The sequence below is a fragment of the Tachypleus tridentatus genome, unplaced genomic scaffold (genome assembly GCF_004210375.1).
Source record: "Tachypleus tridentatus isolate NWPU-2018 unplaced genomic scaffold, ASM421037v1 Hic_cluster_2, whole genome shotgun sequence".
NCBI classification, from domain to species: Eukaryota; Metazoa; Arthropoda; class Merostomata; order Xiphosura; family Limulidae; genus Tachypleus; species Tachypleus tridentatus.
The window spans coordinates 67,272,365-67,299,812 of record NW_027467782.1 but is presented as its reverse complement, the minus strand read 5'-3'; the positions used below and the strand labels follow the sequence as shown (position 1 = coordinate 67,299,812).

The 27,448-nt window shown below is 31.7% G+C and overlaps 1 pseudogene across 1 annotated transcript in view; it reads left to right on the top strand.

Moving 5' to 3' along the window:
- Nucleotides 1-23,281, top strand: part of LOC143242471 (proton channel OtopLc-like) — a 32,053-nt pseudogene extending 8,772 nt beyond the window's left edge. The window contains exons 4-7 of the transcript XR_013022799.1: nt 9,937-10,051; nt 16,022-16,286; nt 19,882-20,041; nt 22,809-23,281. The product of XR_013022799.1 is annotated as a proton channel OtopLc-like (transcript). The remainder of the gene's footprint in view (nt 1-9,936; nt 10,052-16,021; nt 16,287-19,881; nt 20,042-22,808) is intronic.
- Nucleotides 23,282-27,448: the final 4,167 nt, after the last annotated feature.

Below are 27,448 nucleotides of genomic sequence, written 5' to 3'. Positions count from 1 at the left end.
TTAACCACATTCAGTATATTGTAGAGTGATTACTAACCACATTCAGTATATTGTAGAGTGATTACTTAACCACATTCAGTATATTGCAGGGTGATTACTTAACCACATTCAGTATATTGTAAAGTGATTACTTAACCACATTCAGTATATTGTAGAGTGATTACTTAACCACATTCAGTATAGTGTAGAGTGATTACTTAACCACATTCAGTAGAGTGTAGAGTGATTACTTAACCCCATTCAGTATATTGTAGAGTGATTATTTAACCACATTCAGTATAGTGTAGAGTGATTACTTAACCACATTCAGTATATTATAGAGTGATTACTTAACCACATTCAGTATAGTGTAGACTGATTACTTAACCACATTCAGTATATTGTAGAGTGATTACTTAACCACATTCAGTATATTATAGAGTGATTACTTAACCACATTCAGTATAGTGTAGACTGATTACTTAACCACATTCTGTATATTGTAAAGTGATTACTTAACCACATTCAGTATATTGCAGAGTGATTACTTAACCACATTCAGTATATTGCAGAGTGATTACTTAACCACATTCAGTATATTGTAGAGTGATTACTTAACCACATTCAGTATATTGTAGAGTGATTATTTAACCACATTCAGTATAGTGTAGAGTGATTACTTAACCACATTCAGTATAGTGTAGACTGATTACTTAACCACATTCAGTATATTGTAGAGTGATTACTTAACCCCATTCAGTATATTGCAGAGTGATTACTTAACCACATTCAGTATATTGTAAAGTGATTACTTAACCACATTCAGTATATTGTAGAGTGATTACTTAACCACATTCAGTATATTATAGAGTGATTACTTAACCACATTCAGTATATTGCAGAGTGATTACTTAACCACATTCAGTATATTGTAAAGTGATTACTTAACCACATTCAGTATATTGTAAAGTGATTACTTAACCACATTCAGTATATTGTAGAGTGATTACTTAACCACATTCAGTATATTATAGAGTGATTACTTAACCACATTCAGTATATTGTAGAGTGATTACTTTACCACATTCAGTATATTATAGAGTGATTATCTAACCACATTCAGTATAGTGTAGAGTGATTACTTTACCACATTCAGTATATTGTAGAGTGATTACTTAACCACATTCAGTATATTGTAGAGTGATTACTTAACCACATTTAGTATAGTGTAGAGTGATTACTTAACCACATTCAGTATATTATAGAGTGATTACTTAACCACATTCAGTATAGTGTAGACTGATTACTTAACCACATTCAGTATATTGTAGAGTGATTACTTAACCACATTCAGTATATTATAGAGTGATTACTTAACCACATTCAGTATAGTGTAGACTGATTACTTAACCACATTCTGTATATTGTAAAGTGATTACTTAACCACATTCAGTATATTGCAGAGTGATTACTTAACCACATTCAGTATATTGCAGAGTGATTACTTAACCACATTCAGTATATTGTAGAGTGATTACTTAACCACATTCAGTATATTGTAGAGTGATTATTTAACCACATTCAGTATAGTGTAGAGTGATTACTTAACCACATTCAGTATAGTGTAGACTGATTACTTAACCACATTCAGTATATTGTAGAGTGATTACTTAACCCCATTCAGTATATTGCAGAGTGATTACTTAACCACATTCAGTATATTGTAAAGTGATTACTTAACCACATTCAGTATATTGTAGAGTGATTACTTAACCACATTCAGTATATTATAGAGTGATTACTTAACCACATTCAGTATATTGCAGAGTGATTACTTAACCACATTCAGTATATTGTAAAGTGATTACTTAACCACATTCAGTATATTGTAAAGTGATTACTTAACCACATTCAGTATATTGTAGAGTGATTACTTAACCACATTCAGTATATTATAGAGTGATTACTTAACCACATTCAGTATATTGTAGAGTGATTACTTTACCACATTCAGTATATTATAGAGTGATTATCTAACCACATTCAGTATAGTGTAGAGTGATTACTTTACCACATTCAGTATATTGTAGAGTGATTACTTAACCACATTCAGTATATTGTAGAGTGATTACTTAACCACATTTAGTATAGTGTAGAGTGATTACTTAACCACATTCAGTATATTGCAGAGTGATTACTTAACCATATTCAGTATATTGTAGAGTGATTACTTAACCACATTCAGTATATTGCAGAGTAATTACTTAACCACATTCAGTATAGTGTGGAGTGATTACTTAACCACATTCAGTATATTGCAGAGTGATTACTTAACCACATTCAGTATATTGCAGAGTGATTACTTAACCACATTCAGTATATTGTAGAGTGATTACTTAACCACATTCAGTATATTGTAGAGTGATTATTTAACCACATTCAGTATAGTGTAGAGTGATTACTTAACCACATTCAGTATATTATAGAGTGATTACTTAACCGCATTCAGTATAGTGTAGACTGATTACTTAACCACATTCAGTATATTGTAGAGTGATTACTTAACCACATTCAGTATATTGCAGAGTGATTACTTAACCACATTCAGTATATTGCAGAGTGATTACTTAACCACATTCAGTATAGTGTAGAATGATTACTTAACCACATTCAGTATAGTGTAGAATGATTACTTAACCACATTCAGTATATTGTAGAGTGATTACTTAACCACATTCAGTATATTGTAGAGTGATTACTTAACCACATTCAGTATATTGTAGAGTGATTACTTAACCACATTCAGTATATTGTAGAGTGATTACTTAACCACATTCAGTATATTGCAGGGTGATTACTTAACCACATTCAGTATATTGTAAAGTGATTACTTAACCACATTCAGTATATTGTAGAGTGATTACTTAACCACATTCAGTATAGTGTAGAGTGATTACTTAACCACATTCAGTAGAGTGTAGAGTGATTACTTAACCCCATTCAGTATATTGTAGAGTGATTATTTAACCACATTCAGTATAGTGTAGAGTGATTACTTAACCACATTCAGTATATTATAGAGTGATTACTTAACCACATTCAGTATAGTGTAGACTGATTACTTAACCACATTCAGTATATTGTAGAGTGATTACTTAACCACATTCAGTATATTATAGAGTGATTACTTAACCACATTCAGTATAGTGTAGACTGATTACTTAACCACATTCTGTATATTGTAAAGTGATTACTTAACCACATTCAGTATATTGCAGAGTGATTACTTAACCACATTCAGTATATTGCAGAGTGATTACTTAACCACATTCAGTATATTGTAGAGTGATTACTTAACCACATTCAGTATATTGTAGAGTGATTATTTAACCACATTCAGTATAGTGTAGAGTGATTACTTAACCACATTCAGTATAGTGTAGACTGATTACTTAACCACATTCAGTATATTGTAGAGTGATTACTTAACCCCATTCAGTATATTGTAGAGTGATTACTTAACCACATTCAGTATATTGTAAAGTGATTACTTAACCACATTCAGTATATTGTAGAGTGATTACTTAACCACATTCAGTATATTGTAGAGTGATTACTTAACCACATTCAGTATATTGCAGAGTGATTACTTAACCACATTCAGTATATTGTAAAGTGATTACTTAACCACATTCAGTATATTGTAAAGTGATTACTTAACCACATTCAGTATATTGTAGAGTGATTACTTAACCACATTCAGTATATTATAGAGTGATTACTTAACCACATTCAGTATATTGTAGAGTGATTACTTTACCACATTCAGTATATTATAGAGTGATTATCTAACCACATTCAGTATAGTGTAGAGTGATTACTTTACCACATTCAGTATATTGTAGAGTGATTACTTAACCACATTCAGTATATTGTAGAGTGATTACTTAACCACATTTAGTATAGTGTAGAGTGATTACTTAACCACATTCAGTATATTGCAGAGTGATTACTTAACCATATTCAGTATATTGTAGAGTGATTACTTAACCACATTCAGTATATTGCAGAGTAATTACTTAACCACATTCAGTATAGTGTGGAGTGATTACTTAACCACATTCAGTATATTGCAGAGTGATTACTTTACCACATTCAGTATATTGTAGAGTGATTACTTAACCACATTCAGTATATTGTAGAGTGATTACTTAACCACATTCAGTATATTGTAGAGTGATTACTTAACCACATTTAGTATAGTGTAGAGTGATTACGTAACCACATTCAGTATATTGCAGAGTGATTACTTAACCATATTCAGTATATTGTAGAGTGATTACTTAACCACATTCAGTATAGTGTGGAGTGATTACTTAACCACATTCAGTATATTGCAGAGTGATTACTTTACCACATTCAGTATATTGTAGAGTGATTACTTAACCACATTCAGCATATTGTAGAGTGATTACTTAACCACATTCAGTATATTGTAGAGTGATTACTTAACCACATTTAGTATAGTGTAGAGTGATTACTTAACCACATTCAGTATATTGCAGAGTGATTACTTAACCATATTCAGTATATTGTAGAGTGATTACTTAACCACATTCAGTATATTGTAGAGTGATTACTTAACCACATTCAGTATATTGTAGAGTGATTACTTAACCACATTCAGTATATTGTAGTGTGATTACTTAACCACATTCAGTATATTGTAGAGTGATTACTTAACCACATTCAGTATATTGTAGAGGGATTACTTATTCGCAACTTTTCACATGATGTTTATATGTTTGTCCGTTTAAATTGTTATTAATGACATATGGACTCAATCTCACATTGTTTTATTTTACACATTGTGACATGCTATACGCTTCAAAACAAATAAATGGACTCTGAACAAATATTTTTAGATTTACATCAAGGAATATGACAAGAAGAACCTACAACCAATCATTGTTAGCTTCTTCAAAACAAGCCAATGAGGGAATATATCAATTCTAAATGCAGTTTATTTTCCATTCTTATTCAAATATGGCGCTATATAAGTAGGTGAGCGAACGGTATTGTGAGCTGTTTTGCAACTAACTCTCTCACTCTCTTCTCTCTGGAGCATCTATCGGGATCACGGTTAGGTTCTTTTTCATTTAAATATCTTTACCCTATACAGTGTGACATATCCATATCTGGTTCCTATTTGTTATCTCAAAAAGTGAAACAATAAATCGACACTAATATATAATAAAGTAATATTTCTTAAATCTAGCTGTTCTCTATACTTTACGTTCATAAGTAAACGAGTTAGCCAAATGTAAAACTGAAATGATCTCCATGGAGTTTTGTTTTTAGATAGTCAATAGCCTTGAGGCTACGAATAAAAACACCGTATAATGTATAGTAAAAACACCGTATAATGTATAGTAAAACACCGTATAACGTATAGTAAAACACCGTATAACGTATGGTGCCTTGTAACTGAATTGTAGTAAATCATTACTCGAGAGGCGGATATATTTAACCATCAGTACAGATGATATGGAAATGAAGACGATTATAAATATTCCCCTTCAACCTACTAAGGAAGAATCTGAGTACCCACAAATGTTTGCTTTTATACAAACTCATGTAAATTGTATAAACAATTAATGAAAATATAGTTCATTATTTATCAATAAGTACCTACGTCGTTACAATTTATTACGAATTGTGACCTATATACTCTTAAGAATAGGTACGGATCGGAAAGTCCAAGGTTTGAGCCGCAATATTTTCCTGAACACTTTCCGCATTAATAGCTGTGGGTGCGTTATAATTGTGACAGACAATTTTTTTATTCACTGTAGGCTGTAGATGATACTGGATGGTTGCCCTCCCCTTAATTGATTGCCATAAGTTAGGGATAGATCGCCACGCCTGAATCTATCGGGTCTATGACCTGGCTGTTTAGCCTATGTATTGCATAATGTGCCACTTAGGGAGAAACTCCCATTAAGATTTTATTTTTATTTCTCAGCTGTTGATGCTACAAGGAACCAATTACACACAATTTCAGTTGTTAAGTGTTTATCTTTAGTACAGAAACATACCTAGTGTAACATGTCTCTTGATTTTACTTCACCTAGTTCGCCAATTCGTTTGTTCCTAATCACTGCTCAGAAACTCTTTTAAGTAAGTCTAGTTGGGCGAAAGATAAATCCATTTACCGCCAGGATTTGATCATTTTTCTTTAATGTTACAAAAATAAGGGTTAGACAAATAACAAAGATTTTTGAGTTGTCCATATTCAATCAGCAAATTACCTTAGATTGAACTGTTTAGCTGAAAGTTCGTTATTGTTTGTTTTTTTCAGAGCGATGGGATATTTGCACTTTGTTTATCGTGAGAAATCGAATCTCGGATTTTTAGCATTGTAACTCCATAATTTTATTGCGAAAATTTCTGGTCTTAAGAAGCATAAGACTCGAAATAGCAGGGTCATCAGGTCACAGACTTAAGAAAATTAATCAGCAAATAATTAGAGACACGTGGCCTTATAGGCTACTTACCTTAACAGTTATATCACCAATAGGTTGGACTCTATCAACTATCTTCAAACATATAGAAGTTTTTGTTTTGTTTCTAATTAAATCAGTCTGGATAGCTAACTGTAATTTTTAAAAGATTAAACACCACATATTGTATTGCATGTTTTGTGAGACACTATGAAATACTAAATAATTTTTTTTATTTGTTATTTTTAACTCATCAATGCGAAGCACCCCCTGGTGGTAGGATAGTTTTGTGATTCTTCTGCTCTCGTTCACGTATTCCAACGATAAAGGGGGTTCTTCATAGCGTTTATTCAACCCTATTATTTAGCTGTATAATAACAGCCAAAGGCTTAGTTGAGCCATTGTGATTGTAACGCCACAACTTTTGTCAGAAACGATTTCCATGGTGATCAAGTGGAACACACAAACAGATATATACATTCTTTAATGACCAGTTCAAGTTTTTTGTTGTTTTTTCAGCAAGTCCTTCTTGTAACTCAAAACGATTTGGACTGTGTTGAACTCTAGATGCTCGAGTCGTTCTGAGACAAATGGTTTCGGTCATGACGAAATGGTTTAATTTCTTCTAACGGTTAAAGTATCAGCTTTTATATAAATGTTATTTGTACAAGATCGGATATTATTAATGTTAAGGAAACGTAGGAGATTCTTACTATAGAGAAAACGACAATGAGACTAAGGTAAGTTTAGTGTTTACATAATTATAGTCTTCTGATAATACATATGTAAGTTTAGTGTTTACATAATTATACGTCTTCTGATAATACATATATAATTTTATAACGCAAATTCAGTTTAGTTGTTTGTTCTTTTTGTCATTTCTATACAGTGCAAACCAGAGCGTTTTGTTTTATGCTTTAGAGTTACACTTACTACAAAAGTTCAAATTATTCTATATAACCCGATCATGAAAAGCGCTATAAAACATGATAAAGTAAGAACTGTTTAGAAAAATCTACCTGCATAGATCAGAACTAAAATGTAACCCACTATCTCTAAATATAGATAATATATCGGTCTAACTAGGACTATTCAGTTATAAAACCAAATCGTATAATGATTAGGGTCAATTAATTCGTCAGTTGGGTGCTAACGCTGTTAGCTAAATAAACCCAGTAATATAAGTCTCAAGTGAAAAACGAAACGAAAAGAGTCTTGGATTCATGTTGTGCGTGTTTGAAAGAATGAGGCAATACAATGCAGTTTGTAAGTCAAGCCCGAGGTTAGCACAAGTGTTTAATTATATAGAAGTTAGTTTAGTAAACCAGTGAGATGTTACTGCTCTAAAATATCAAATGGCCTTCTTAAAATTCACAAAGTGCAAGGATCTATTGTATCAGATATAGTCAGTAGACAGACAGTATAACAACATGTATTGTATCAGATATAGTCAGTAGTCCGACAGTATAACAACATGTATTGTATCAGATATAGTCAGCAGTCAGACAATATAACATGTATTGTATCAGATATAGTCAGTAGTCAGACAGTATAACATGTATTGTATCAGATATAGTCAGTAGTCAGACAGTATAACATGTATTGTATCAGATATAGTCAGTAGTCCGACAGTATAACAACATGTATTGTATCAGATATAGTCAGCAGTCAGACAATATAACATGTATTGTATCAGATATAGTCAGTAGTCAGACAGTATAATAACATGTATTGTATCAGATATAGTCAGTAGTCAGACAGTATAACATGTATTGTATCAGATATAGTCAGTAGTCCACATTATAACAACATGTATTGTATCAGATATAGTCAGTAGTCAGACAGTATAACAACATGTATTGTATCAGATATAGTCAGTAGTAAGACAGTATAATAACATGTATTGTATCAGATATAGTCAGTAGTCAGACAGTATAACAACATGTATTGTATCAGATATAGTCAGTAGTCAGACAGTATAACAACATGTATTGTATCAGATATAGTCAGTAGTCCGACAGTATAACAACATGTATTGTATCAGATATAGTCAGTAGTCAGACAATATAACATGTATTGTATCAGATATAGTCAGTAGTCAGACAGTATAACATGTATTGTATCAGATATAGTCAGTAGTCCACATTATAACAACATGTATTGTATCAGATATAGTCAGTAGTCCACAGTATAACAACATGTATTGTATCAGATATAGTCAGTAGTCAGACAGTATAACAACATGTATTGTATCAGATATAGTCAGTAGTCAGACAATATAACATGTATTGTATCAGATATAGTCAGTAGTCCACAGTATAACAACATGTATTGTATCAGATATAGTCAGTAGTCCGACAGTATAACAACATGTATTGTATCAGATATAGTCAGTAGTCAGACAGTATAACAACATGTATTGTATCAGATATAGTCAGTAGTCAGACGGTATAACAACATGTATTGTATCAGATATAGTCAGTAGTCCGACAGTATAACAACATGTATTGTATCAGATATAGTCAGTAGTCAGACAATATAACATGTATTGTATCAGATATAGTCAGTAGTCAGACAGTATAACATGTATTGTATCAGATATAGTCAGTAGTCCACATTATAACAACATGTATTGTATCAGATATAGTCAGTAGTCCACAGTATAACAACATGTATTGTATCAGATATAGTCAGTAGTCAGACAGTATAACAACATGTATTGTATCAGATATAGTCAGTAGTCAGACAATATAACATGTATTGTATCAGATATAGTCAGTAGTCCACAGTATAACAACATGTATTGTATCAGATATAGTCAGTAGTCCGACAGTATAACAACATGTATTGTATCAGATATAGTCAGTAGTCAGACAGTATAACATGTATTGTATTAGATATAGTCAGTAATCAGACAGTATAACAATATGTATTGTATCACAGCAAGAGAATACTAAAGTTATTTTGTTTACAATCTACTTTATTGTATTTTATTCATTTCCACAGTGAATATTGTGTTCTTATTGTTACATTATATTCAGTTCTGTTCCACCTGTAGCCCCTTATCATTTATTTGTCTTTTCACAACACCGACTTTGTTCATATTTTGTTGTACGTTCATTTCACTCACTGTGTTGAGGTATTTCAAACTTTGTTATCATCATTAATTCCAATATTATAAATTAAAAGCGTCATCCTTCATGATGAATGTGAAAAACGTAATGGAGTAATAAACCAAGCATCCTGTACAATTCTTCTGTTGTGTGTTTCAAAACAACAGGTACGTTTTTCTTATAACTGTCAAAACACCATCTGGAAGCCAATAAAGATGTCAAAAGTTCATAACATAGATAACAGCTAACTATTTGTTGATTATTCAAAATTACCATTCTTCCTGCTATCTCTTCTTGTTCATTACTCCAAATGCCTAATGCTGCTAACATTTTTGTTCCAGAACACAGCAGTTTATCCTGATGAGTTCTATGTATGCCCAGCTCCTGGTGGTAATTTGTATAACCTTCTTCACCTCTGAAGTTGTCACACCTTTGGTGCCTCTATTCTATTTTGAAGTAAGTATCCACTTCAGAAATTTAAATTATATCACTTAATAAACAACAATATATCACCAACTCTTATAGTACAGTTTACAGAAGGTTTAACTTGATTCATACAATAAACATCAATATATCACCAACACTTCTTGTACAGTTTATCCAACGTTTAACTTGATTCATACAATAAACAACAATATATCACCAACACTTCTTGTACAGTTTACTCAACGTTTAACTTGATTCATACAATAAACAACAATATATCACCAACGCTTCTTGTACAGTTTACTCAACGTTTAACTTGATTCCTTTTCAACAACAATATAATACCAACTCTTCTAGTACAGTTTACAGAAGGTTTACTTAATAAACAACAATATATCACCAACTCTTCTAGTGCAGTTTACAGAAGGTTTAACTTGATTTACTTAATAAAGAACAATATATCACCAGCTCTTCTAGTACAGTTTACAGAAGGTTTACTTAATAAACAACAATATATCACCAACTCTTCTAGTACAGTTCACAGAAGGTTTAACTTGATTTACTTAATAAAGAACAATATATCACCAGCTCTTCTAGTACAGTTTACAGAAGGTTTACTTAATAAACAACAATATATCACCAGCTCTTCTAGTACAGTTTACAGAAGGTTTACTTAATAAACAACAATATATCACCAGCTCTTCTAGTACAGTTTACAGAAGGCTTACTTAATAAACAACAATATAACACCAACTCTTCTAGTACAGTTTACAGAAGGTTTACTTAATAAACAACAATATGACACTAACTCTTCTAGTACAGTTTACAGAAGGTTTACTTAATAAACAACAATATAACACCAGCTCTTCTGGTACAGTTTACAGAAGGTTTATTTAATAAACAACAATATGACACCAACTCTTCTGGTACAGTTTACAGAAGGCTTACTTAATAAACAACAATATAACACCAGCTCTTCTGGTACAGTTTACAGAAGGTTTATTTAATAAACAACAATATGACACCAACTCTTTTGGTACAGTTTACAGAAGGTTTATTTAATAAACAACAATATAACACCATATTTATATTAAATGTCGCATGTGCCTCATCATTGTACCAACCACTTCATATACTTTTCACAAGACTTTGAAACACAGAGTCCAGTTTTGTTTCACTTGCATGTCCACACTAGTGCCCAAAACACAGAGGTTTTACACTTCTTAGAAAATGACCTCAGAAGAGTTATCTGCTCATAACTGTAGCAATAACATGTTTTCTATATTCAGTAAGAAATGTGTTATCATTGTTCAGTAGCAATAGTGTTCTCTGTTAAATATTAATAATGTATTATTTGTTTTGAGATAACGTAAGCTATAAGAAAATTAAGTTTGTTGATATGCTACTTTTAGACATGTACGTCTACACTGTTTAGTGGTACAGTAATAGCTAGAGGCCATATCATCAGTGTTTTCGTGGATTCCTTTACTCTCACAGTCTTCTGTAAGTAAACGTTATACCATGAAACTATAGGCTTACCTCTGTGGAGTATTGGTTATAGTTTCGGTGAACTTTTCCTATTCGTCACTTCTTATCTGAATGGTTCTTGTTGTTAGGCGCTCTTTTTGACGACATGCAATATGCGGAGTTCACTTTTGATTAATATAATCAGAAACTGTTGTTATGCAACTTAGATAATTACGTCAACTAGAATGGACAAGCTCGACTTAGCTTATAGAACCTTAATTATTAGACCTACATAGTTTTTATCACAGTCAGTTTTATAACATGATAGAGAATTTCAAGTTTAGTTACATTGTCTCCTGTAACTTGCTTCCAGTACTTGTTGTTTTTCTTACTGAGAAAATTACTTTATAAAGAGCAGTAAATATTTTTCAGTTAATTAATTCATTTTTTTTAAAGTGTTTACTTAAAATTAGTCAATCTAACTGTCTGAGGTTGAGAATATAAAAGTTTGATTCTTTGGTCACTTAATTTGAAAGAAACGATCGCTGAAACCTCCTTTCCAAACGATCTCGTACTTTTCATGAAACCTCCCTTCCAAACGATCTCGTACTTTTCGTGAAACCTTCCTTCCAAACGATCTCGTACTTTTCGTGAAACCTCCCTTCCAAACGATCTCGTACTTTTCGTGAAACCTTCCTTCCAAACGATCTCGTACTTTTCGTGAAACCTTCCTTCCAAACGATCTCGTACTTTTCGTGAAACCTCCCTTCCAAACGATCTCGTACTTTTCGTGAAACCTCCCTTCCAAACGATCTCGTACTTTTCGTGAAACCTTCCTTCCAAACGATCTCGTACTTTTCGTGAAACCTCCCTTCCAAACGATCTCGTACTTTTCGTGAAACCTCCCTTCCAAACAATCTCGTACTTTTCATGAAACTTCCCAAACGATCTCGTACTTTTCATGAAACCTTCCAAACGATCTCGTACTTTTCATGAAACCTTCCAAACGATCTCGCACTTTTCATGAAACCTTCCAAACGATCTCGTGCTTTTCAAAACAATTTTATCGAACAAGAATCCTGTGTACTAGAGTATCCATTTCATCTGGGTGATCAACACGGCGGTTGTGTTTCAAGACCGACAGCCGTTAGTGCATAACTTAGAAATTCAGTCCGAGTAAAATAAGTGATTCTTATTAGTTGTTTTCCCTCAGATGGTTTCAGTTGATTGTGATAAACGGTTTTAAGTTTCATTTTTATCTATCTCTTCATCCTCGTGTCTTTCTTTGTAAACATTAAAGATGGCTTCCACCAGTTTTCTACCTGGACTTGTCTTAATAAGGATGATATATTATTTACCACACATCAAAACAGCACGAAAACTTAGACGCACATATAAAATGAAAAGATAAATAAAGTTTTCATTTGTTACGGAAATGTTCTTCAGTTAATGTTCTAATCGATGTTTTCGTTTTACTTCTTTGTTGTTGTGCTGTAATTTATGTTTCTGTCCACTTTTCTACTTTGTTGTGCTGTAATTTATGTTTCTGTCCACTTTTTTACTTCTTTGTTGTGCTGTAATTTATGTTTCTGTCCACTTTTCTACTTTGTTGTGCTGTAATTTATGTTTCTGTCCACCATTTTACTTCTTTGTTGTGCTGTAATTTATGTTTCTGTCCACTTTTCTACTTTGTTGTGCTGTAATTTATGTTTCTGTCCATTTTACTTCTTTGTTGTGCTGTAATTTATGTTTCTGTCCACTTTTCTACTTTGTTGTGCTGTAATTTATGTTTCTGTCCACTTTTCTACTTTGTTGTGCTGTGTATTTATGTTTCTGTCCACTTTTCTACTTTGTTGTTAGCTGTAATTTATGTTTCTGTCCACCATTTTACTTCTTTGTTGTGCTGTAATTTATGTTTCTGTCCACCACTTTCTACTTTGTTGTGCTTGTAATTTATGTTTCTGTCCACTTTTCTACTTTGTTGTGCTGTAATTTATGTTTCTGTCCACCATTTTACTTCTTTGTTGTGCTGTAATTTATGTTTCTGTCCACTTTTCTACTTTGTTGTGCTGTAATTTATGTTTCTGTCCACCATTTTACTTCTTTGTTGTGCTGTAATTTATGTTTCTGTCCACTTTTCTACTTTGTTGTGCTTGTAATTTATGTTTCTGTCCACCATTTTACTTCTTTGTTGTGCTTGTAATTTATGTTTCTGTCCACTTTTCTACTTTGTTGTGCTGTAATTTATGTTTCTGTCCACTTTTCTACTTTGTTTGTTGTAATTTATGTTTCTGTCCACTTTTCTATTTGTTGTGCTGTAATTTATGTTTCTGTCCACTTTTCTACTTTGTTGTGCTGTAATTTATGTTTCTGTCCACTTTTCTACTTTGTTTGTGCTGTAATTTATGTTTCTGTCCACTTTTCTACTTTGTTGTGCTGTAATAATTTATGTTTCTGTCCACTTTTACTTCTTTGTTGTTAACTGTAATTTATGTTTCTGTCCACTTTTTCTACTTTGTTGTGTTGTAATTTATGTTTTCTGTCCACCATTTTACTTCTTTTGTTGTTAGCTGTGTTTTATGTTTCTGTCCACTTTTCTACTTTGTTGTTAGTTGTAATTTATGTTTCTGTCCACTTTTCTCTCTTTGTTGTTTGTTGTAATTTATGTTTCTGTCCACCATTTTCTACTTTGTTGTGCTGTAATTTATGTTTTCTGTCCACTTTTCTACTTTGTTAGCTGTAATTTATGTTTCTGTCCACCATTTTTACTTCTCTTTGTTTGTGCTGTTGATTTATGTTTCTGTCCACTTTTCTACTTTGTTGTTAGCTGTAATTTATGTTTCTGTCCACTTTTCTACTTTGTTGTTTTGTTAATTTATGTTTCTGTCCACACTTTTACTTTGTTGTTGTAATTTATGTTTCCACTGTCCTAATTTGTTGTGCTTATGATTTATGTTTCTGTCCACTTTTACTTCTTTGTTTGTTCTGTAATTTATGTTTCTGTCCACTTTTCTGCTTTGTTAGTTGTGCTGTAATTTATGTTTCTGTCCACTTTTCTTACTTTGTTGTTAACAATGATTTATGTTTCTGTCCACCATTTTACTTCTTTGTTGTGCTGTGATTTATGTTTTCACAATCCACTTTTCTGCTTTTTGTTACTGTAATTTATGTTTCTGTCCACTTTTCTACTTTGTTGTGCTGTAATTTATGTTTCTGTCCACCATTTTACTTCTTTGTTGTGCTGTAATTTATGTTTCTGTCCACCATTTTACTTCTTTGTTGTGCTGTAATTTATGTTTCTGTCCACTTTTTTTCTACTTTGTTGTGCTGTAATTTATGTTTCTGTCCACTTTTTTACTTTGTTGTGCTGTAATTTATGTTTTTGTCCACTTTTTTTTTACTTTGTTGTGCTGTAATTTATGTTTTTGTCCACTTTTTTTTTACTTTGTTGTGCTGTAATTTATGTTTCAGTCCACTTTATTTTACTTTGTTGTGCTGTAATTTATGTTTCCTTCCACCATTTGACTTCTTTGTTATACTGTAATTTATGTTTTTCTCCACGTTTTACTAGTTTCTTAATAAAAGGTCGAGATTAATGTATCGCAAATAAGTTAAAAGTGGACACCACTTATACCATTAGTTGTTCTCTTCAGCATTTCAATCTTCCTCTAATGTTTTAATTATTCTACTTTTTATCCCATTCTGATAGATATTATTATTATTGTTACTTTTAAAAGATTATTTTAAGTCTTTATTTAACTGTCACGTCAGCATCGTTTCAATAAGGTAAAGCATCTACATTACTATAAGGTAAAACATCTACATTACTTTACAGTAAGGTAAAACATCTACATTACTTTACAGTAAGGTAAAACATCTACATTACTTTACAGTAAGGTAAAAACATCTACATTACTTTACAGTAAGGTAAAACATCTACATTACTTTACAGTAAGGTAAAACATCTACATTACTTTACAGTAAGGTGAAACATCTACATTACTTTACAATAAGGTAAAACATCTACATTACTTTACAGTAAGGTAAAACATCTACATTACTTTACAGTAAGGTAAAGCATCTACATTACTTTACAGTAAGGTAAAACATCTACATTACTTTACAGTAAGGTGAAACATCTACATTACTTTACAATAAGGTAAAACATCTACATTACTTTACAGTAAGGTAAAACATTTACATTACTTTGCAATAAGGTAAAACATCTACATTACTTTACAGTAAGGTAAAACATCTACATTACTTTACAGTAAGGTGAAACATCTACATTACTTTACAGTAAGGTGAAAACATCTACATTACTTTACAGTAAGGTGAAACATCTACATTACTTTACAATAAGGTAAAACATCTACATTACTTTACAGTAAGGTGAAACATCTACATTACTTTACAATAAGGTAAAACATCTACATTACTTTACAGTAAGGTAAAACATCTACATTACTTTACAGTAAGGTAAAACATCTACATTACTTTACAGTAAGGTAAAACATCTACATTACTTTACAGGGTTTTTATTTCTTTCTCTATGGCGTTAGTCTACTTTTCCTACTCTATATCAACATTTACATTCTGAGAGAAATTCCGCATAATATTTCAACCTCTGATGATGGTGAACAGAAGCCTTCCATCATGGAAAACCTCCGCAGATTTGGTGACCGTGGTCAAAAGTTCGAACCAGGTGATACTCCTGTTCCCCCTCGTCTGAAGAAATCGAAAATTTCGGAAAATGATCGCAGCCATGGAAATCTGTTTCTTCGAATTGGAGCCGTTGGTAAGTTGCAGTTGAAACATCAAGGATTCTGATCGTTTGGAGCCGTTGGTAAGTTGCAGTTGAAACATCAAGGATTCTGATCGTTTGGAGCCGTTGGTAAGTTGCAGTTGAAACATCAAGGATTCTGATCGTTTGGAGCCGTTGGTAAGTTGCAGTTGAAACATCAAGGATTCTGATCGTTTGGAGCCGTTGGTAAGTTGCAGTTGAAACATCAAGGATTCTGATCGTTTGGAGCCGTTGGTAAGTTGCAGTTGAAACATCAAGGATTCTGATCGTTTGGAGCCGTTGGTAAGTTGTAGTTGAAACATCAAGGATTCTGATCGTTTGGAGCCGTTGGTAAGTTGCAGTTGAAACATCAAGGATTCTGATCGTTTGGAGCCGTTGGTAAGTTGCAGTTGAAACATCGAGGATTCTGATCGTTTGGAGCCGTTGGTAAGTTGCAGTTGAAACATCGAGGATTCTGATCGTTTGGAGCCGTTGGTAAGTTGCAGTTGAAACATCAAGGATTCTGATCGTTTGGAGCCATTGGTAAGTTGCAGTTGAAACATCGAGGATTCTGATCGTTTGGAGCCATTGGTAAGTTGCAGTTGAAACATCAAGGATTCTGATCGTTTGGAGCCGTTGGTAAATTTGTTAAAATCTAAAGGATTCTGACCTTTGGAACTGTTAGTAAGTATCTCTTTCGATTCTAGATGGTTATGATAAGATGGATTCTTAAATTTCGTGTTGAAGACTAATGGATTTTGGATAATTTGGAATCGTTGGTAAGTTTTGTTTTCTATCGTAGATGATTCTTGTCCTTTGAATATGGAGTAAGTTGAATTTTAAAAACTGAAGGATTCTGACCAGTTGGAAACATCGGTCAGTTTTCTTTTAAATTTTAAAGATTCTTGCATTGTTAATTTCTTATATATAAAAACATATGTGAAGTGGTATATAAAAAACATGTGAAGTGGTATATAAAACACATGTGAAGTGGTATATAAAACACATGTGAAGTGGTATATAAAACATGTGAAGTGGTATATAAAACATGTGAAGTGGTATATAAAACACATGTGAAGTGGTATATAAAACACATGTGAAGTGGTATATGAAACACATGTGATGTGGTATATAAAACACGTGATGTGGTATATAAAAAACATGTGAAGTGGTATATAAAACATGTGAAGTGGTATATAAAACACATGTGAAGTGGTATATAAAACACATGTGAAGTGGTATATAAAACACATGTGAAGTGGTATATGAAACACATGTGATGTGGTATATAAAACACGTGATGTGGTATATAAAACACATGTGAAGTGATATATAAAACACGTGATGTGGTATATAAAACACATGTGATGTGGTATATAAAACACATGTGAAGTGGTATATAAAACACATGTGAAGTGGTATATGAAACACATGTGAAGTGGTATATAAAACACATGTGAAGTGGTATATAAAACACATGTGAAGTGGTATATAAAACACGTGAAGTGGTATATAAAACACGTGAAGTGGTATATAAAAAAACATGTGAAGTGGTATATAAAACACATGTGAAGTGGTATATAAAACACATGTGAAGTGGTATATAAAACACATGTGATGTGGTATATAAAACACATGTGATGTGGTATGTTGAATGCTTACAAAAAGATGTTTATTTGGTTCATTCTTAACGCATGAACTCTTTAGATTTTCGAATGATCCAGCTATTTCAGTTTTGTCATTATGCTCACGAAACGAGTATCTCCATAGTGATAGCAGTCAAATAGTTTTTAACCTGGAAACATTATAGACACATAAATTTCAATTCATTTTTTTTTAATTTTCCAGTTTCTCCAGTGGATACCACTAATCTCCAAAAGTGCCCACAGTTATAATATTTTTGATTTTATGGTTTCTGATTTACTATTTTTTATATTACTGTTTTATTTAATGGAACCAAGCTGATTTTGGTACCAGGACAGTCCATAGCTCTTCTCAGGTTGTTTAACAACTAAACATCTAACAGTTTCGAGCTTGGAGCCATCGCTAGTTTATAAAAAATGAGGTCGACCGATAAAATTTTTCTAAGACGTAAACAGGAATTGACTTGTTGGAAGTTTTTGCCGCAATCAAAGATAAAAACCAAAGTTTAGTTGATTTGATCCTTGGTTTGGAGTCTCCTTTGAGAATATTTCAATAATGGTGTATATTAATCACCTATTGGTAACACTAAGCTGTTACCGTTATGATTAATACGGGATCGTGTACTGAATTTTTGCCAGTTTTTCTTCGTCACCAGAAAAAAGCTAAAGTGAATGGGAAGGAATATAGACATATTTTCTCCTCTGCATTAGTAATTACATAAATATGTTCATCATGTATCGGAATGAAGTAATACCACGTGGTACAATACACTTTATATACCACGTGGTACAATACACTCATATACCCCGTGGTACAATACACTTTATATACCACGTGGCACAATACACTTTATATATCACGTGGTACAATACACTTTATATACCACGTGGCACAATACACTTTATATACCATGTGGTACAATACACTTTATATACCACGTGGTACAATACACTTCATATACCCCGTGGTACAATACACTTTATATACCACTGACACAATACACTTTATATACCACGTGGCACAATACACTTTATATACCCCGTGGTACAATACACTTTATATACCACTGACACAATATACTTCATATACCACGTTGTACAATACACTTTATATACCCGTGGTACAATTAACTTTATATACCACGTGGTAAATACACTTCACTTTATATACCACGTAGTACAATACACTTTATATACCACGTGGTACAATACACTTTATTTATATCGAACTTATGACACTATCTAATAAACCGAAAATCCCGTTTGTAATTATGTGATTACTCCATTCTTTCTTGACAAAGACAAAGAGGTAGTAAACTAGTTCACACAGCGAAACTGACCTAAAGTTATGAGGCATGTGGACTTTTGGCTTTAGACTTTTGTTCAACAAGGTAAAATGGGAGAATCTTGACTTACACGTACAACCCATTAGTTCGTGTACTGAGGTTTAATAGGAAAATCTATAATTATATGGTTTCGAATGTATATATTCTATATGGAAACGTTTCTTTGTTCTTTATTTTTGTGACTTTATCACAGTAAGAAATGAGTGGAATAATTTGTACAACATTTTGAGCGTTGAAAGACAAAAATAAAGCCACGGTATTCCAAAAGTTGCATCCCTTCAGTGGCACAACGGTACGTCTATCGACTTACGCCGTTAGAAACGTGTCTCGATACCCGTGGTGAGCAGAGCACAGATAATCCATTGTGTAGCTCTGTGTTTAACTATTGTACAAACAAACTTAAACATTAAAATACGTAGAGTTTTGTTAGTGAACGTGTGAAATCTTTTACATGAATTATTTTTATTTTTAGGTTATGTAACTTTTCAGAAAATGGAGAAACATTTTGCAGATTTGACAACATATTATCTTCGGTTTTAAATATTTCACTGTGTGTTTGTTCACCAACATTTTAATATGCAATATATTAAATAGGTTTTCTTACAATTTTCGATCTTTTAGCTTTCGGACTTGGGACGATGGTATACAACGGATTGGGTTTGGACAGTTCTTTGAGATTCCTTACACGTCCCCGTGTTACACTATCCTGCTAGGAATCAAACCTATTTTGCAAATGCTCTTCACTTTCGCTCAGATGTATTTTATATTTGTTAACGCTCGGGTGAGTTTAAAAATTTTTGTCTGTGGTTTAGTAAAATAATTGTAGTTATTTTATATATTTCGTTTCTTAAATGAACCCCCTTCAGTGGCACAGCGGTGTGTATGCGGAATTACAACGCTAAAATACAGGTTTCGATACCTGTGGTTGGCAGACAACACATAGCTCATTATGTAACTTTGTACTTAAAACAACAACAACAATAAAAGCCCTCAGTAAACCAGAATTATTTTTATTTACGTTTTCTTTTTTAAGGAGTAGATGGCGCTGCTTCTTGACCGTGTACCATGTTCACAAAGAATTCAAGCTGACAAGCTCAGTTCTTACTAAATATCCATTTGAAATCGTACAAACTGAGAAAATAAATTTTAAGTAGATATATACTAATGTATTTAAAGATATGTAAAATAAAACATTTGTTTCCTTTCAAATGTTCCAGATTAACAATATATATATATATATAACCAGAAATGGCGCAGTTAAACATTTTAACTAAATAGTTAATCTAAAAATATTTTAACTACAAATCTTAATGTAAAAACTATTTTGCTATTTTGCACTGTCACGCATCAAGACAACGATCCCTCCTCTATATTTTAGTAGGTTTTCATTGTCACACATCAAGACAACGATCCCTCCTCTATATTGTAGTAGATTTTCATTGTCACGCATCAAGACAACGATCCCTCCTCTATATTGTAGTAGGTTTTCATTGTCACGCATCAAAACAACGATCCCTCCTCTATATTGTAGTAGGTTTTCATTGTCACACATCAAGACAACGATCCCTCCTCTATATTGTAGTAGATTTTCATTGTCACGCATCAAGACAACGATCTCTCCTCTATATTGTAGTAGGTTTCCATTGTCACACATCAAGACAACGATCCCTCCTCTATATTGTAGTAGGTTTTCATTGTCACGCATCAAAACAACGATCCCTCCTCTATATTGTAGTAGGTTTTCATTGTCACGCATCAAAACAACGATCCCTCCTCTATATTGTAGTGGATTTTCATTGTCACGCATCAAGACAACGATCCCTCCTCTATATTGTAGTGGGTTTTCATTGTCACGCATCAAGACAACGATCCCTCCTCTATATTGTAGTAGGTTTTCATTGTCACGCATCAAGACAACGATCCCTCCTCTATATTGTAGTAGGTTTCCATTGTCACACATCAAGACAACGATCCCTCCTCTATATTGTAGTAGGTTTTCATTGTCACGCATCAAAACAACGATCCCTCCTCTATATTGTAGTAGGTTTTCATTGTCACGCATCAAGACAACGATCCCTCCTCTATACTGTAGTAGGTTTCCATTGTCACACATCAAGACAACGATCCCTCCTCTATATTGTAGTAGGTTTTCATTGTCACACATCAAGACAACGATCCCTCCTCTATATTGTAGTAGGTTTTCATTGTCACACATCAAGACAACGATCCCTCCTCTATATTTTAGTAGGTTTTTATTGTCACGCATCAAGACAACGATCCCTCCTCTATATTGTAGTAGGTTTTCATTGTCACACATCAAAACAACAATCCCTCCTCTATATTGTAGTAGGTTTTAATTGTCACACATCAAAACAACGATCCCTCCTCTATATTGTGGTAGGTTTTCATTGTCACGCATCAAGACAACGATCCCTCCTCTGTATTGTAGTATGTTTCCATTGTCACACATCAATACAACGATCCCTTCTCTATATTGTAGTAGATTTTAATTGTACACGGTGTTCGGTGTGCAGTTGTGTCTGTTAATCAATATATAAGTGCACAGTGACTTTCCGAACGCGCTGCAGTATATTAAAACAACACTAATCGTGTTGTGGTAGACTGGTATTTTGACACATTAAAACATAGATTAGTTAAGAAATGCTCGTGAATGAAAGTTTAATGTCAAAACTGGAAAATATTTATTTATTGGCGTCAACACACTTTCTATATAAAGCAGGACAATTGTTTATTTATTGGCGTCAACACACTTTCTATATAAAGCAGGACAATTGTTTATTTATTGGCGTCAACACACTTTCTATATAAAGCAGGACAATTGTTTATTTATTGGCGTCAACACACTTTCTATATAAAGGAGGACAATTGTTTATTTATTGGCGTCAACACACTTTCTGTATAAAGCAGGACAATTGTTTATTTATTGGCGTCAACACACTTTCTATATAAAGCAGGACAATTGTTTATTTGTTGGCGTCAACACACTTTCTGTATAAAGCAGGAAATTGTTTATTTATTGGCGTCAACACACTTTCTGTATAAAGCAGGACAATTGTTTATTTATTGGCGTCAACACACTTTCTGTATAAAGCAGGACAATTGTTTATTTATTGGCGTCAACACACTTTCTGTATAAAGCATGACAATTGTCTAACCAAGATTGACCATGAGGTTCTTGTTTATTTCACCTTCACAACAAAACATTAATCAAGTTTCTAGATAAAGCGTTAATGTTTCCTCATGAAACATTTCTAGTATTAAAGCTTAATATACACGACATAATATTTCAACACAGTCTCCAAAAGAAACGTAATAAGATATTATTTATAAAAAGAAACCAGCGCCATGTGTTTGCGAAAACGTCAGTTTCTATCATAGCCAAGCTGAAGCCACGTGCATCTTCGTGAATGTTTAACTATTATTTCGTAAGATATTCTTGAAATTGAGTGTGTAAAGTACTTATTGGTTAAGACTAATGTTTAAAATATTGTGTATGATATTCTTAGAAGCTTCGTGTATTTTGGCAGTTGAACATCCACAAATTCAAAGTGATAGCAAGATTTGGTCTGATGCATCTCATTGCCACAAACTTGTGTGTGTGGATCAGGATGCTGGGTAAGGAGACACTGCACGAGATCACGCGTCACCTACTAAAGAAAGGGCACCACGGTTTGCTGGAAGAGTTTATGATGCCCTTCAGAGGTGAGTTACGTCTCGTCCACGCGACATCTGGGACTTCTATATTATTCCTTTTTCATATCTTTTCATTACGTCGTCGTTTTTATGGTAAGGCCCGACATGGCCAAGTGGTTAAGGCGCTCGACTCGCAGTCTGAAGGTCATGGATTCGAATCCTCGTCTCAGCAATCATGCTCACCCTTTCAGCCGTGGGGGAGTTATAAGTTACAGTCAATCCTACTATTCGTTGGTAAAAGAGTAGCCCAAGAGTTTTTGATGGGTGGTGATGACTAGCTGCCTTTCCTCTTGTCGTACACTGTTAAATTAGGGACGGATAGCGCAGATAGCCCTCGTGAAGCTTTGCGCGAAATTAAAAAAATAAACAAACAATTTTATGATAAATCATGTTTGGTTTTATCGGTAGGAGGAAGAGCCCATTTTGTGGAATGGGTCGTTTTGCTTGGAGTACATAAATGGGTCGTTTTGCTTGGAGTACAAAAATTGGGTCATTTTGCTTGGAGTATATAAATGGGTCATTTTGCTTGGAGTACATAAATGGTCCAAAATGTGTAGTTTCGTTTATTGGAGGTGAGTAGTCAAGAATGTGCGTTCTCTGAAGGTTGTAATGACTGGTTTGATTTGTTTTGAATTTCGCGCAAAGCCATGCAAGGGCTATCTACCTACGCTAGCCGTTCCTAATTTGGCAGTTTGAGATAGAGGGAAGGCAGCTGGTCATCCCTACCCACCTAACTCTTTGGCTACTCTTTTGCCGATGAATAGTGGGATTGATCGCTACATTATAACGCACCCACGGCTGAAAGGGCGAGTATGTTAGATGGGTTGTAATGATCTAGCTGTTTTTGTAATATTTATTATTAAACCAGACAACCATATATCTTCAAGAAGTATGCTGTTGGTTCATAGTAAAAATATTTTAAGAAAACGTTGATTTGTAAAAAGAAGGAAAAAGTAAACATGTGTCGATACATCGATACTACCCACAGACTTCGTATATCTCTCTCTTTTTATTCGTTGAACAGTCAGTCACTATATTTGTGTTCTTTTGTGAACTCGAGTATAACGAAATTCTCTTTCACACAATCTCCAACTTTCAACAATTTACAAAAAAAAAGTCAATTTACATATTTAATAGAATTAGAATCAGATATTTACATTAATAGAATTAGAATCAGATATTTACATGTGTAATAGAATTAGAATCAGATATTTACATGTGTAATAGAATTAGAATCAGATATTAACATGTGCAATAGAATTAGATATTTACATGTGTAATCGAATTAGAATAAGATATTTACATGTGTAATAGAATTAGAATCAGATATTTACATATGTAATAGAATCAGAATCAGATATTTACATATGTAATAGAAATAGAATCAGATTTTTACATGTGTAATAGAATTAGAATCAGATATTTACATATGTAATAGAAATAGAATCAGATACTTACATGTATAATAGAATTAGAATCGGATATTTACATGTGTAATAGAATTAGAATCAGATATTTACATGTGTAATAGAATTAGAAAAAGATATTTACATGTGTAATAGAATTAGAATCAGATATTTACATGTGTAATAGAACTAGATATTTACATATGTAATAGAATTAGAATCGGATATTTACATATGTAATAGAATTAGAATCAGATATTTACATGTGTAATAGAATTAGAATCAGATATTTACATATGTAATAGAATTAGGATCAGATATTTACATATATAATAGAATTAGAATAAGATATTTACATTTGTAATAGAATTAGAATCACATATTTACATCTGTAATAGAATCACAATCAGATACGTATATATGTAATAAAATTAGAATCAGATATTTATATGTGTAATAGAACTAGATATTTACATATGTAATAGAATTAGAATCAGATATTTACATGTATAATAGAATTAGAATCAGATATTTACATGTGTAATAGAATTAGAATCAGATATTTACATGTGTAATAGAATCAGATATTTACATGTGTAATAGAATTAGAATGAGATATTTACATGTGTAATAGAATTAGAATCAGATATTTACATATGTAATAGAATTGGAATCAGATATCTACATGTGTAATAGAATTAGAAACAGATATTTACATGTGTAATAGAATTAGAATCAGATATTTACATGTGTAATAGAATTAGAATCAGATATTTACATGTGTAATACAATTAGTATCAGATATATACATATGTAATAGTATCAGATATTTACATGTGTAATAGAATTAGAATCAGATATTTACATGTGTAGTACAATTAGAATCAGATATATACATATGTAATAGAATCAGATATTTACATGTGTAATAGAATTAGAATCAGATATTTACGTGTGTAATAGAATCACAATCATATATTTACATTTGTAATAGAATCACAATCATATATTTACATATGTAATAGAATTAGAATCAGATATTTACATATATAATAGAATTAGAATCAGATATTTAAATATGTAATAGAATCAGAATCAGATATTTACATGTGTAATAGAACTAGATATTTATATATGTAATAGAATTACAATCAGATATTTACATGTATAATAGAATTAGAATCAGATATTTACATGTGTAATAGAATTAGAATCGGATATTTATATGTGTAATAAAATTAGAATCAGATATTTACATGTGTAATAGAATTAGAATCAGATATCTACATGTGTAATAGAATTACAAAAAGATATTTACATATGTAATAGAATTAGAATCAGATATCTACATGTGTAATAGAATTAGAAACAGATATTTACATGTGTAATAGAATTAGAATCAGATATTTACATGTGTAATAGAATTAGAATCGGATATTTACATGTGTAATAGAATTAGAATCAGATATTTACATGTGTAATAGAATTAGAAACAGATATTTACATGTGTAATAGAATTAGAATCAGATATTTACATGTGTAATAGAATTAGAATCAGATATCTACATGTGTAATAGAATTAGAAACAGATATTTACATGTGTAATAGAATTAGAATCAGATATTTACGTGTGTAATAGAATCACAATCATATATTTACATTTGTAATAGAATATGAATCAGATATTTACATGTGTAATAGAATCAGATATTTACATCTGTAATAGAATCAGAATCAGATATTTACATGTGTAATAGAATTAGAAACAGATATTTACATGTGTAATAGAATTAGAATCAGATATTTACATGTGTAATAGAATTAGGATCATATATTTACATATGTAATAGAATTAGAATCAGATATTTACATATGTAATAGAATTAGAATCACATATTTACATCTGTAATAGAATCACAATCAGATATTTACATATGTAATAGAATTAGAATCAGATATTTATCTGATTGTGATTCTAATTAGAATATGTGATTCTAATTTACATATGATATCTGATTTAAATCATGTACATATGTAATAGATCAGATATTTACATATACAGTGGAATTAGAATCAGATATTTACATATGTAATAGAATTAGAATCAGATATTTACATATGTAATAGAATTAGAATCAGATATTTACATGTGTAATAGAATCAGAATCAGATATTTACATATGTAATAGAATTAGAATCAGATATTTACATGTGTAATAGAATTAGAATCAGATATTTACATGTGTAATAGAATTAGAATCAGATATTTACATATGTAATAGAATCAGAATCAGATATTTACATATGTAATAGAATTAGAATCAGATATTTACATGTGTAATAGAATTAGAATCAGATATTTACATATGTAATAGAATTAGAATCAGATATTTACATGTGTAATAGAATCAGAATCAGATATTTACATATGTAATAGAATTAGAATCAGATATTTACATGTGTAATAGAATTAGAATCAGATATTTACATGTGTAATAGAATCAGATATTTACATATGTAATAGAATTAAAATCAGATATATATACATGTGTAATAGAATTAGAATCAGATATCTACATGTGTAATAGAATTAGAATCAGATATTTACATGTGTAGTACAATTAGAATCAGATATATACATATGTAATAGAATCAGATATTTACATGTGTAATAGAATTAGAATCAGATATTTACGTGTGTAATAGAATCACAATCATATATTTACATTTGTAATAGAATCAGAATCAGATATTTACATATGTAATAGAAATAGAATCAGATATTTACATATATAATAGAATCAGAATCAGATATTTAAATATGTAATAGAATCAGAATCAGATATTTACATGTGTAATAGAACTAGATATTTACATGTGTAATAGAATTAGAATCAGATATTTACATGTGTAATAGAATTAGAATCAGATATTTACATGTGTAATAGAATTAGAATCAGATATTTACATGTGTAATAGAATTAGAATCAGATATTTACATGTGTAATAGAATTACAAAAGATATTTACATATGTAATAGAATTAGAATCAGATATCTACATGTGTAA